At 47.3% G+C, this 13,362-nt stretch overlaps 1 protein-coding gene across 1 annotated transcript in view; it reads left to right on the forward strand.

The window, feature by feature from the left end:
- Positions 1–13,362, forward strand: part of Slit3 (slit guidance ligand 3) — a 597,086-nt gene that overhangs the window by 100,970 nt on the left and 482,754 nt on the right. The window lies entirely within an intron of this gene.

Consider the following 13,362-nt stretch of genomic DNA (forward strand, 5'->3'; position numbering starts at 1 on the left):
GTGGTGGTGGTAGAGGAGGAGGAGGAGGAGGTGGTGGTGGAGGTGGAGGAGGAGGTGGTGGTGGTGGTGTGGTGTGTAAAACAGAGCAGGAGAGACAGTGGTTCAGAGGCCAACACACCTGGAATCTATTTATGAGGATCACTGGTACAGGCCGCAGCTTGGGCCATTCATTTATTTCTCACTAAGTGAACATCTGGGATTCAGTTTGGGACGCCAAGTTTGGATGGGAACTTGAAGCTGTGGTTGGGATGTGGACTGCTCGGCAGAGGGGTGGTGGTGAGGAGGGTGAGCCGGGCTCTTCAACTGTTCAAACAGAATGGCCAGCGGGTTGAGAAACCCATCACACACTGGAAAAACAGGACAAAGGGAGGGGTGTGGTGTCAGGAAGATTCAGTTGCATCAGTATAACCATGCCCCTTTCCCCTTCTCACCCGGTTCCCTTCCCATCCTGTACTTCTAATAATATCCAGGTATTTCCCTTTTCTAGGAATAAAATAATAAGAGAAATTCTTGGACTTGGCCCAGGGAGGAAACGCTGCGAGAAAGTAAAGCTCTAATTAGTTATAGATGAGATTTGGTCCCAGATAATTACTCCACATTCTTGGGCTCGTGCCTTAGAGGCCTTAAGATCTTTTTATTTTTCCCTGTTGCTAGGTTCGTAGATATCTCTCTAAACGCCTGGCTAAACACAGGGCCTTACTCCGTAATTAACAGATCTGCGAGGCCGAGAGTGTTTGGAAGAAAAACGAAAGAGGAGTTTGTCATTCACAAGCGAGGAGCGTTGGAATCTTGGCTGTCAGGGCTTTCCTCGCCCCCCCCCCCCTTTCTAACTTTGAACTTACTCAGAACAAAAAGAAAAGACCAGTGGGTTCAAACGGGATCATTTGAAGCAGTACAGTTCGGGAAATTTTCTGCTGAGTTGCACCTGCCCTTTCTGACATCAGCCGGCTATAGTATTTCTCTTTCAATTTACATCTGTCAGTCTCCTACCTGTGTGGGTTGAAGGGGTTTGAGGCCCCCGAGAAAGGGCCTAGAATAACCCAGAGAGGATGTGGAGTCTGTGGCGGCCCGTGCACATGTCATCGTGTGTAGGACCAGCTTTCTCATGTTCTTTGAAGGATATTTTTTTCAGTGCAAAGACATTCCTCGAACTGCCCAAAGTGTTTTCCTCTTAATTTCTAGTAGAAATGACTTGACATCAACCACAGGCTGTCCGTGGCTCGCTTAGGTCTCAGTGGAGTGAGCTTTCTGCAGAGCAGTGCTAAGTTCAAGGAATTCTGTCTCCCTTTGCAGCCCCCAACACGATGCTTCTGTATTTATGGTCAGGCATCACATGTACACGCATGCGCACACACGCGCGCACACACACACACACACACACACACACACACACACACACACACACACGTCAACGTTAGTCCTCTGTGGGCTTTCTGACATTCCCCTCTGCATCTCTCACTGTTTGCTGTTTAGAAACCTCTCCCTGGCAATGTCTTATCTGGTACAGAGACCTAATTCCCCCCCCCCCCCCCCCCCCCCTGTTCAAGCGCTGAGCTCAGCCATACAGTTCAAAAGGTTTAACCGTATCTCCAAACTCTCAGTGTGCTCTTGCCAGCATGACATTGTTTCATCTGTCTTGTGAGTGTGACCCTCTGGTGACTTGGTTGTGGCTACGAGGGCCGGCCAGTGAGCCCTAGGGAATCTGCCTGTCTTTCCCTCACTAGCACCGAGATTATAGACACGTGCCAGCCTTGCTTGGCTTTTATGAGGGTTCTGGGACTCCAGACTCATGTCCTCATGTTTGCACACCAGGGGCTTTACTGACGGAGCCATTTCTCCAGCCCTTGACGTCATTTTTACGCCCACCAGCCAGCCAACCAACTGACCAACCAACAAGCATGCATCGAGCACCTGCTAGTTGCTAGAAATCATTCCCAGTGCAAAATAAACAATCCCTGCGTTCATGGCATTTAACATTTGATAGCAGGGGTCAGGATTCCTGTTCTTTAAGAGACAAAGGCATGGGGAGGTTAAATTGTGAGCTTGGCTTAGAATCCAAGTGCCGTCTTTTTCAGATCTTTTTGTTTGTTTGTTGCTTTTTATTCAAGACAGACTTTCCCTGCATAGCTCTGGCTGCTCTGGAACTTGCTCCGTAGACCAGGTTGGCCTCAACCTCAGAGATCTGATGGCCTCTGCCTCCAGAGTGCTGGGATTTAAGGTGTGCAGCACCACTTTGGGCTCCCCCGCCCCCATCCTAGGCAGAGGATGATAAGATCAGTCTTAGGAGGCATGCAGTTGATGATTCTGTTGATGGAGGAGAGGCAAGGGTGGAACTGAGTTATCTGCTACAGCTCTTCTAAGCCTGGCCTCATGCTCTCAGTGCACTGCGAGGGCCTACATGATTCACAGGCTCTTATCTTGTCCCTGTGCCGCCTCTCTCTCTTCCATCACCCGTCCCCGGTTTCATGGCTGTCACTACTGTCATTTGAACTACCTTCCAATCCCTGTCCCTCTGTCTTCCTCTATCATCCTCACTTGGAAAAACCTGAACCCCGGCCAAATCCAATCTGCTGCTGTTTGTACTCTTTCAGAAATGGGACTTTTATGCGACTAAGCTAAAACATCTATGTGGACAGATCGCAGCTATTCCATCGCTGGCCACAAGTGGCCATTTGCTGCTGCCCGCCCATCTCCCACCCCTTCCTATACAGCTGTTTCTCACTTTCTCTTCTCAGTCATCAAACACCTCCTTCCCCTCCTCCATCTCTGCTCGGAATCTGGTTTCCTCTTCACGAGGAGAAAACAGAAGTGGCTGCAAGAGACTTCCAGAGCCTCTACTTGTTATTGTTTCTCTCTCTCTCTCTCTCTCTCTCTCTCTCTCTCTCTCTCTCTCTCTGTCTCTCTCTCTCTTCCCTGCTAGTGCTCCAGCTGACCCACCCTTGGCCCTGTCACAGTTCAGGGCCTTCCCTTTGCACTGAGTTTTCCTCATCCCCTACATAGAAGTCTCCCTTTCTCCCCATGCAGCAAGTGGTGGCGGTGTGTGTCTGTAATCTCGGCACTCAGAAATGAGGCGCAAGGGTCATGAGTGTGAAGCTAGCACAGCTCCAGAAAGTCCCCGCCACTTCTGTATCCATGGCTCTCTAACTTCCTAATGCTGTGACCCTTTAATACAGTTCCTCATATTGTGTTGACCCCCAACCATAAAATGATTCCATTGTTACTTTATAACTGTAATTTTACTATGGTTATGAATCATAATGCAAATATCTGATATGCATGCTATGCGATATGTGACCCCCGCCCCCAAGCATGTCTTGACCCACAGGTTGAGAATCACTGCTTTATTAGCATCAGCTCATAAAGCTGATTGTTTGGGATCATACCCATTTGCATGTAAACATGTCACTGTTTTCTCCATCTGAAAAAAGAATAAAACAGTCAAACCTCTTTCTTGGTTCTCTATCACCTCCTGTCAACCTGCCACAGAAAATGTCTTAATGTTATTTCTTTATTTTCTCCTCCCACTCTTTTCTTGAGCCACTCCAGCTCAGAGCTCACGGCCATCTCTGGGCCAAGCCTTGATCTCAAGTCTCCAGTGAGCTCCGTTACTGATGATACCAGTGCTCTCCTCCTTTCTCTCTAGACCTCCCCTTTCTGCCCTTCCTTCCTTGGAACTCTGTCTTCACTTGGCCCTACAACTCTATGTGTTTCTCCCCACAACCCACAGGGGCCTGTTTCCTTGTCATCCAGTCCCTGAGCGATGGTGGAGCCCAGACATCTGCCATCTTACATCCTCGACCATGGAGACCAAATCCAGATTCATGACCTTAAATGCCACTTTCCCTCTGAATCTTAGCCCCCAAACCCAGATCTGCATATGTGGCTATCCATGCAGCATTTATGCTTGGACAGGCACAGGCAGATGTAACTGAGCACATTTAAATCTGCTCCCTGTCTCCACCCTTCTCTTGTTGTAATACAAGCAGTGGGCTGCGCCCCCGGCACCCGGCCACCCGCATGGCTAGCTTATGCCCCGAAATAACAACACACAAACTGCATGCATTTAAACACTGCCTGGCCCATTTCTATTAATGTGTGTAACACCCCAAGGTGCGCTTACCAGGAAGATTCTAGCCTACATCCATCCTGGGTCTGAGCTTCATCGCGTCTGCCCTGGAGAGCAGCGCCTCGCATGTGAGCTCACTTCCTCTTCCTCCCAGCATTCTGTTCTGTTTACTCCGCCCACCTAAAGGCTGGCCTATCAAATGGGCCAAGGCAGTTCCTTTATTAGCCAATGACCTTCCTCCATCATTCTCTCCTCGTCATCTTCCCCAGTTGGGAAATCAAAGTTCCAAAGTATCTAATGTTCTGCCTTCATCTCTCTTCTGATGACCTCTGCTCCATCGGTGCGTCTTCACCCCCTCCCCCCCAGATAATTTCTAGAGCTTGGCCACTTACCGTCTCCACAACTGCCACCCTAGGATCAGGGAGAAGAGCATTTCCAAAGAGCAGAGCAGCCTGCTCAGTACCACAAGGCAGGGCAATCTGCACCTCGGTAGTTTCTCAGAAGGGATTCAGAGGAGAGACCTAAGCCCAGGAAAGCCGCCTAGTGCATTGGCCCATTGTGAGATGTGGGGTACAGAAGTCACTGGGAAGATCTGAGGGCCATTACCACGTGACCTGACTACCTAGAATTTATCTCCCTGTGTATGTGTGTCTGTGTCTTCATAAGAATGTATATGTGCTCTCTCTACCTGTGTTTTTCTGGAGTCCGAACCTTTAGCTGCTTATAATAACTCCACATACAACCTTTTGGGGCTTCCAGAGAGTCCAGTGATCTCTTCTTTCCTGTTTTAAAATGTGTGTGTGTCTGTGTGCGTGCACGTGTGTGCACACATGCGTGCTCACCCGTGCATGTACACGGGAAAGCTAGAGATGGATGTCAACTGCCTTCCTCTATCTTTCATTAACTTTATGTTTGGAAAAGGTGAAGGAGTGTCGTTTTGTTGTTATTGAGACAGGATCTCACAATAACCTGCAGCCTACTCCTCAGGTAGACTGGCTGACTAGTGCCTCTGGGATCTGCCATTCTCTGCAGCCCCAGTGTGGGGTCACAGACATATACCATTATGTTTGCCTTGTTACGTGGATGCTATGGACCTGAATTCAGGTCTTCATGCTTATACAAGCATTTTCCCTACTGAGCCATCTCCTCAGATCCACAGTGCTCTCAGCTTTGGTCATTCATAAAGCCTCCTGCTGACTGCAGCCTCAGTTTCATCTGCATTGTTTTATCTGCATTTGTCTGAGAGGCAGCAATGCTGCAGCCATGGGTTTCTTGGTGCCCATCTCATTCTCTGAAAGCCTATGGGTCTCTACTGCAGCTTCATAGGTAGAAACCAGGCCTTTGTGATTCCCCTGGCCCTCTTTTCTTCCAGAAGTGAGTCTTCTGTGTGCATAGGCAGCTGTATCTTGTTACTAGTTCCCTTTGGGGATTATTGAAGCAGCCTCCTATTACCCAAGCAACAAAATCTTGAATGCAGAATGGCAGAGGGTCCAGGCCACAGACTTGAGTGTCCAAGAGTCCTCTGCTTGAGCCTCATTTATGAATTGCGGGATTTGGGTTGCATGAATTTACCCAACCTCCCTTGTGCGTCAGCACTGAAGAGTTGCTTAAAAGACTAAGTGAACCTTTTATATGAAGTGTGTGGCGTATCTCAGTGCATAGTAAGCACTCTATGTTAACATCTTTTTTTTAAAAAAAAAAAAAGAAAGAAAGAAATAATGAATGAGTTAACAAAGAAAGAAGACAAAGTAATATTGGTTATTTTGAGATATCCACACCAGGTATCCACAGCTTCTTGTAGATTCCCAGATCCCTTTCCAATGAAGTTTGGGTCACGTGATTAGTTACAGCCAATAAGCTAGCAGCAGAAGGTTTATGAGTCACTATAAGGTCAGAGAGTTATGAGCTGGTGTCCTCCCTTTAGGTTCTTCCTCCCTCTCTTGACCCAGGAGTATTGATGACCGTATTTTCCCTCTGGCATCATAGAAGAGGAAAGGAGCTCTTGCGAGGGCAAAAAAAAAAAAGTGTGTACATTGTTAGTGTGATGAGATCGTGGTGTTCATTTGTTACTGCCTTGCTGACCAATACACTCATCTATGATGGAAAAATCAGTCTGTACTTCTGAGCTCTTGATGATAATGATAATAACAGTAGCTGTAACTGCTACCCTTTCTTGAGCCCTAGAGAGAGACTGCAAAACTGTTTGTCTTTCGCCCTCTCAGGTATCATGTTAGGGACATGGGTTTGCTATTACACAATAACTGTATTCTTTTTTTTAAATTGTGTTTTTAAAATAATCTCTTTTAAGTTCTCATAAACAACTTCAATGATGAAAAGACTGCTTGGGGGCGAGAAATTTAGTCTACAACAGAGTTAATTCTCCTCAAAAATCTGAAAAACAAGGTTGTTTTTTTTTTAATTGCTCTTAGGTTACTTGAGAGTTGCAAACTAAAAGTAACTAATCTTGATAATTGGCAGAAGCCAACCCAAATGTCATTGAGCACATGCTGAACACGGTGGATGCCGGTGGTTAGTTAACTTCCTTCTAAACCAGGGCAGTCAATTTTGAATTGGTTCATAATTGCTATTATTAGGAAGAGCCCTCATCCATCACTAAAGCTGTCTACTGCCACTACTATTAAAAAGGGAGCCCAACAGTCTCTCAACTCAAGTGACCCTGTGTGTAGAGGCCATTGGCCAACAGATTCTCAGCCCCCCCCCCCCCAACAGGGTCCAGAATGTGAGTGGCAGAAACCCTAACCAGTCAAAAGTCAGGCCGCATACTGGGTAGGTTCGCTAAGGACAGTTTGCATCAGGAAACTCCACAAAGCAGGATAATAGACTGAATTTGCTGTGTGTGACAGGTGTCAAATCATCTATGCCACAGCAAGCAGCTGGTGGAAGCCGCCCGTAATCTAAACTCCCCAAAGTTTCATCTTTGCTCCAACTTAGAGTGACACCTATGAGCTGTGGTGGGGGGGGGGCTCTGGTGCCGGTGTGAAGCTGAGATCTGTGGCTTCTCTGGTGGGTTTTGCCCTTGCCCTAGAGGTTTCTGTCATCCTTAAGGCTTTCTAGCCTGGATTCTCTCCACCTCCTTCTGTCTTGGAGAACAAAGTAGCGTTGATGCTTTCTGCATAGACAGGGGGCTGTTTCTGAAAGTGTCATTGGACTGAGAATAACTGCTTGTGACTAAAACAAGCAGTCCTGGTGACCTTTTGGGATCAGCACACACAAGCTTGCTCCCTCCAGGGTCTAGCCCAAGACACCTGGACATTCCACTACCCCCTGTCAGTTTGCTGGTGGTCCTAGAGGTCACCTACCCTGTCCTTTCCCCAGGGAGGCAAACTGGTGAGCCTGACCCCTTCTCATCTTGTACATCTGAGTCTGGAAGCTGAGGCTCTGGAAGCGGTTTCTCCACTCAACATGCTCCCCCATACCTAGCTGAGGGAGGCATCCACTTCCTCAGACTCCCCCAAGTGGCCACTCCTGACAGTTGGTTTATGCATCAAATTGAACAAGCCCTTATTAAGGGTCCCTTGTGAGCCTGCTGCTTTTTGTCCTTAGGACACAAAGAATATGTTAAACATATTTCCCACCCTGGGAAGATGAGACTTACATATTAGGCATTGAATCAAGACGGTATATAATGGAGGGCTAAGGTGCCACCATTAGCTACAGGTTTAGCATCGGGCATCTGCCTTCAGATCCCATATCAGCAGGTTGGCTGTTTGGCTACAGGCAAGGACCTGATGCTTCTTAAACCATTGTGTTCTCCACCACTACCAAGAGTCCTGGCCTCCAGACATTTCTATGGGAATTCAGGGAGAGAATGTGTGCAGAGGTTCTGAACTGTAGCACATCCCCTTCTGTTCTCTGCCCTTCCCTTTTCTCTTCCTGGCATTAGCGATTGGTGAGTTCGAATGGCAGTTACCCAAGCTTGATCTCAGGAGGCCCCTTTCACTCCATCCATTGCTGCCAATCCCTCAGCCTGTTCACACCGTCCCTTCCCAAACCCCTGTTGATTACACCTGCCGCCTGGCTCCGCATCAAGTTTTGATGATTGCTAACTAAGCCCGTGCTTCACTCCAGAACTCTCCTCACTGCCTCCCCTTAATGGCAGTGTCACCTCCTTCTAACCAGATGACCACTTCCTTGCCCAGTTCTCCAGTTGCTAATTATTTTACATACGTCACCCCCAACTTCCTCACAAAAATCAGTACAGGACTGACCCCCAATGTCCCACAGAATCCTGGCATCTAAGGGAATGCGCATCTAAACCTGGAATTCTTTGTTCATGGCTCCTGAAGAGTCTTCCGTTCATCCTTCCAGTTTGAACTCAAACTCGCTTTGTTTGGATCCCTTCCTTTAACCGGGACTGGCTTAGCAGCTCCTCCTCCATGTTCCTTTTTAACACCTATGTTTACAAGATCATAGAGTAATTTTGTTTCATATCTGTCTCCCCTAACAGCATATGGTCATCTTGGAGAAGGGACTGTGTCTTACTCATCTTTTCAAGATCTTATTCAAAAAGAACTGGAAGCTGGGCAGTGGTGGTGCCTGTCTTTAATTCCAGCACTTGGGAGGCAGTGCTCTGAGTTTACGGCCAACCGGGTCTACAGAGAGAGTTCCTGGACAGCCAGGACTACTGAGAGAAACCCTATCTCAGAAATATGAAAACAAACCAAACCAAAACAAAACCCCATGCAGAAGAAAATATAAAAAAAGAACTGGAGAGATGCGAGGGCATAGGAAACAAAGGATAGATGATGATGATGATGATGATGATGATGATGATGATGATGATGATGATGATGATGATGATGATGATGATGATGATAGTGGTGGTGATGATGATGGTGATGGTAATGATGATGGTGATGATGATGGTGATGATGATGATTGTGGTGGTGATGATGATGATGATGATGGTGATGGTGATGATGGTGATGATGATGATGGTGGTGGTGATGATGATATTGATGAATGAGTAGTTGGGTAGATGAATAGTTAAATGAACAGATAGATGGATGGGTATGTGGCTCACTGAAATGGATCAGTTCAAGAGGGATCAAAACTGGTCATATGTTGAATGCATCAAGGTCTTCAACAACCACACAAAACCGAGACTGTGCTTCTTAAAGATTCACAGTTGACGTCGAAACTATGACTGCAACTCAGCAACCAGTGGGCTTTGGCTTCTATCCATAGGGAAGTTTAGAGGTGCCTCTGATCATAGGAGAAAAGGGAACACATGCCTGAGCCCTGTGCTAGCTTGACCTGGCAGCCTCCTGCTGCCCTCCTGCATCCTTGTTGGTTGTGTCATGTCCGTTGAGCTCCACGTTCAGACCATAGTTCATTTTAGCTCAAACTGTGACTAGAGATTGCCACCTCCAGTGCCAGAGTCATTGAAGCAGGTGGCATCAAAGCACCAAAGCCAACAGCCGCCATCTGCAACTTTCTGGAGAACAGCTTGTTTCTCTCCCCTCGATACTCAAGAAGTCTGATAAGTGGCTTCTTTGCTTGAAGTTTCACTTTCTTTTGAACCAAGCTATCACTCCTACAGGGAGCTTTTAGAGGAAGACCTTTGGTCTGTTGTTTCACCAAGGAAAAGTGAATAAATCGTAGAGTGACCTGGAGGTATAATATTATGCTCCTGATATGGAGAACTGGCGTGTGACCCAACCAAGTGGCAGTGGAAAGGCCTTGGGGCTACTGGGATCCGAGCCCAGCCTGGCCGCCAGGAATCCTCATTCAGGGGTTGAAAAGCAGCCGGGAGAGCACAGTTGGCTAAATTAGGTTGTGTTTTTATTTTTGCCCAGCCGTAAATACCGGCAAAGAAATGAAAACTATTCCTTCCCTTTTGGGAGCCTCAGAGTCAAACTGGCTTTATTTTTAGCTGTAGCTCTGGGCTCTGTCTAGGGCTTTTAGCACACTGTGCACCCTGCTCACCGCTGTAAGAGGCAGAGGGCTGGACTTCAGGGGTTTTGCCTAGACCTGAGTGCTGGGTGTCTGGATGGAATTCTTAGCAGACTTCATGCAGCTGTGACAAGGGTGGTTTAAGACAGACCGAAAGCAAGACCCAGTTCTTGCCTGAAGGGCCACCAAGAGAGTCCTTTTCAGGCAGGGCCGTGTACTCCTAGCAGGTCAGTGTCTGGTGAGGGTAGAGGAAGTGGCCATGCCATCCTAGATGAAAAGAAACAGAATGAAAAGTGAGGCAAGGGAAAGGGCCAGGCCCTTTTGTTCTGCGCAGGCTTTGAGCGCTCTGGTTCAGGACCTGAAGCCAGCTGACTGTCCAGATCCTGCTACGGCACCCCTGAGAGATGCTGTGGCCTCCGCCTGGCCTGCATCACTGGCTTTGAATCCATTATGTAAGAGACGGGGACAATAACAACCCAGGCTTTAAGCTCCACTGTGAGATTTGCCAGGGCAGCCTGAAGCACAACACTTGGTATGCAGGGCAGCAGGTGGGATCAGCCATTCTCAATCGTGCTATCATGTGACATCCAGCCCTTCCACGTGCAGCAGGCCAGTTCTCCCTGGAACACACAGGAGTAGAGTTATTCTGCAGCTGGAAAACCAAGGGTCAAAGGATTCAGTAACTTGTCCTCAGATCTACAGTGAGAATATAATCAATCAAACCTGAACCCAGCACTGGTCAGCCCCAGTCCTAACACCATGCCTTCTATGGGACCAGTGACTTCTGTGTCCTATTAAAGGACTTATCACTAACCACATAGGAATTACTTACTCTAAGCAGGGGGCTGGTTTTCTCTTGGGCTTCCCAGTTTCATGGCAGGATTGTGTAAAGAAGATACCAGAAGTGATTTTTTTTTTAAAGCAGAAAGAAGCAAACTCATGGAGACAGACTGTAGGACCAGCCCCAGTTTTCCCTTTTAACAGACTCTGATAGATACCATTCTACAGTTTGTCTCCATGAGTTTGCTTCTTTCTGCTTTAAAAAAAAAAATCACTTCTGGCACCCACATTCTGAGACAATGGGGATGTTCTTTCGGGAATTCACCAAGGCCAGCTGGCCTGAGTCTGAAAAAGCATGGGATAAAACCGGACTTGCTGAACATAGCGGACAATGAGGACTACAGAGAACTCAAGAACAAGGGCAATGGGTTTTTGATCCTACTGCACGTGCTGGCTTTGGGGGGGCCTGGGCGGTTTGGATGCTCAACTTACTAAACCTGGATGGAGGTGGGCGGTCCTTGGACTTCCCACAGGTCAGGGAACCCTGATGGCTCTTCAAGCTGATGAGGGAGAGGGACTTAATCGGGGGAGGGGGAGGGAAATGGGAGGCGGTGGCGGGGAGGAGGCAGAAATCCTCAATAAATAAATAAATTTAAAAAAAAAAGGGAAAACTGGGGAGTTGTTTAATGGATAGACTCAGCTGTGTGTGACAAATAAATCCTAGAGATTAGTCGTACAACCAGAAGGATACAGTCCACACTACTGTGCCCCATGCCTCTGAACTGTGTGCTTAGAAACGGAGAAGACAGCTAACCTCATGTTGTATGATTTTAGCATCATTTTTAAACAATTAGAAAAAAGATCACAGGTACTGGAGTGAGACCACTGTAGAGGTAGGCCGGGGGTGAGAACGTTTTTTGTCCATATTCCCAGCCTTTTTGTTCCATCTTCACACTGATCAGAAGCTTCCTCAGCACTTTCCCTGGTCCCACCCATGTGGCACAAACTTTGTCAGGGTCCAGTTGTGTGCTTTTTGAAAGACACTTATCAGGAGACATCGTAAATGCTTTTCTCCTTCATGCTTGGCCCTTTCTGACCTCCTTCAAGTCCCTGGTTTCCCTGCAGCATTTGTCTATAGGATGGGAGAAGAGAGTAGTAGGCAAGTCTCCCTTACAGAGTCTCGTTGTCTTGGAGGACACGTAGCGGAAGGACTGGGCTTAGACTTCACTGCTGAGAAGCTCGGTGCAAGTCCTGGCTTTCTCCTCAGTATGCCTAGTTCTAACATGGGGGTAACAGCTGTTCCCTGCAACTGCCTTCGGCCTCTGTGAAAAGTTGCAGTGCAAACCAGCATGGAAATAGCTAGGGACAGAGTCCCTTCTGATTACCTCAAGAAAGCAGTCCTCATCAATATCACAATAGGGGCTGAGTGTCCCTTGGGAACCTCTACAGTGGTGTTCAGGAGACACTGGACTGTTTTCTGTGTTCATCAGTTTTGAGCCACGGTGACCACAATTCCTGACTTAGATAAGGAAGGAAAGGTTTTTGGTTTTTGTTTTTAATTTGGCCCTTTCAGAGTTTCAATTCATCATGGCAGGAAAGGCATGGAGGAGAAGCTCACTCGGTGGTAGGAGGGAGGAATGTGCAATCGGTGGACCTCCAGAGGCTCTTTCCTTAAGGATATATTTCTGCCAACCAGACCCCAGCCCTCTAAGGGTTCTACATAATCTCCAACTAGCCCTGACACCCGGAGAACCAAGCATGAGCCTGTCAGGTTCAGATCAGAAAAGCTATGTTGGCATTTGCCCAGTATAGACATCTCTATATGACTGAGTTTAACAGTAAGCCACTTTTTGCCCATAGTTTGGGCCCCTATTTGGGGCCAGTTTCTCGATTAGCTGCAGTGATGAAAACCCACCATGCTGTCATATCCCATAAATATATCTTAATTGCTTTTAGCTTAGAAGAAAATAAACTTTTAGGTTGAAATAAATGTCTTCTAGTAAATGTATAACACACTTATTTTTATACTTGGACAGATATAATACGTAAAAATATCTTATGGATAAAGCAGCCCAGAAAAGGCCAAAGGGTCAAAGACCCTTGAATGTCACAGTGCAGCCCTGCTGTGCCCCCCATGGCAGAGATTGGTTCTGGGTCCCTCAACCCATACTGATCCGACTTGCCCTCTTTTCTGTTCCTATGGCAACTACCATCTGCTCCATCCCCACTATTATTTAAGACTTGGTACATTTTCTCTGATATTTAATTCATGCTATGAAAAGCTCAAAAGTGTTGACTGGAGTCCACGGGAAAGAAGGTTGTCACCATTGAGTGATGTCTGTCCTAGACTCGCGACTGAGGAGGGGAGGCAGCCGGTGTGCTCGGTTTGCACCCATGGCTGACATGGATTTCTATCTCCAGCCTGACTACAAACTCTGTTATAATGGCATATACGCCTTATGTGTGTCGAGCATACCATGCTGAAAGATCTAGAAAGTCTCCTCCTGGGGATGAATAAATTGATCAAAGCAATGTCGTCTCTCTCTCTCTCTCTCTCTCTCTCTCTCTCTCTCTCTCTCTCTCTCTCTCTCTCTCTCTCT

The sequence above is a fragment of the Microtus ochrogaster genome, chromosome 7 (assembly GCF_000317375.1).
Source record: "Microtus ochrogaster isolate Prairie Vole_2 chromosome 7, MicOch1.0, whole genome shotgun sequence".
Taxonomy (NCBI): domain Eukaryota; kingdom Metazoa; phylum Chordata; class Mammalia; order Rodentia; family Cricetidae; genus Microtus; species Microtus ochrogaster.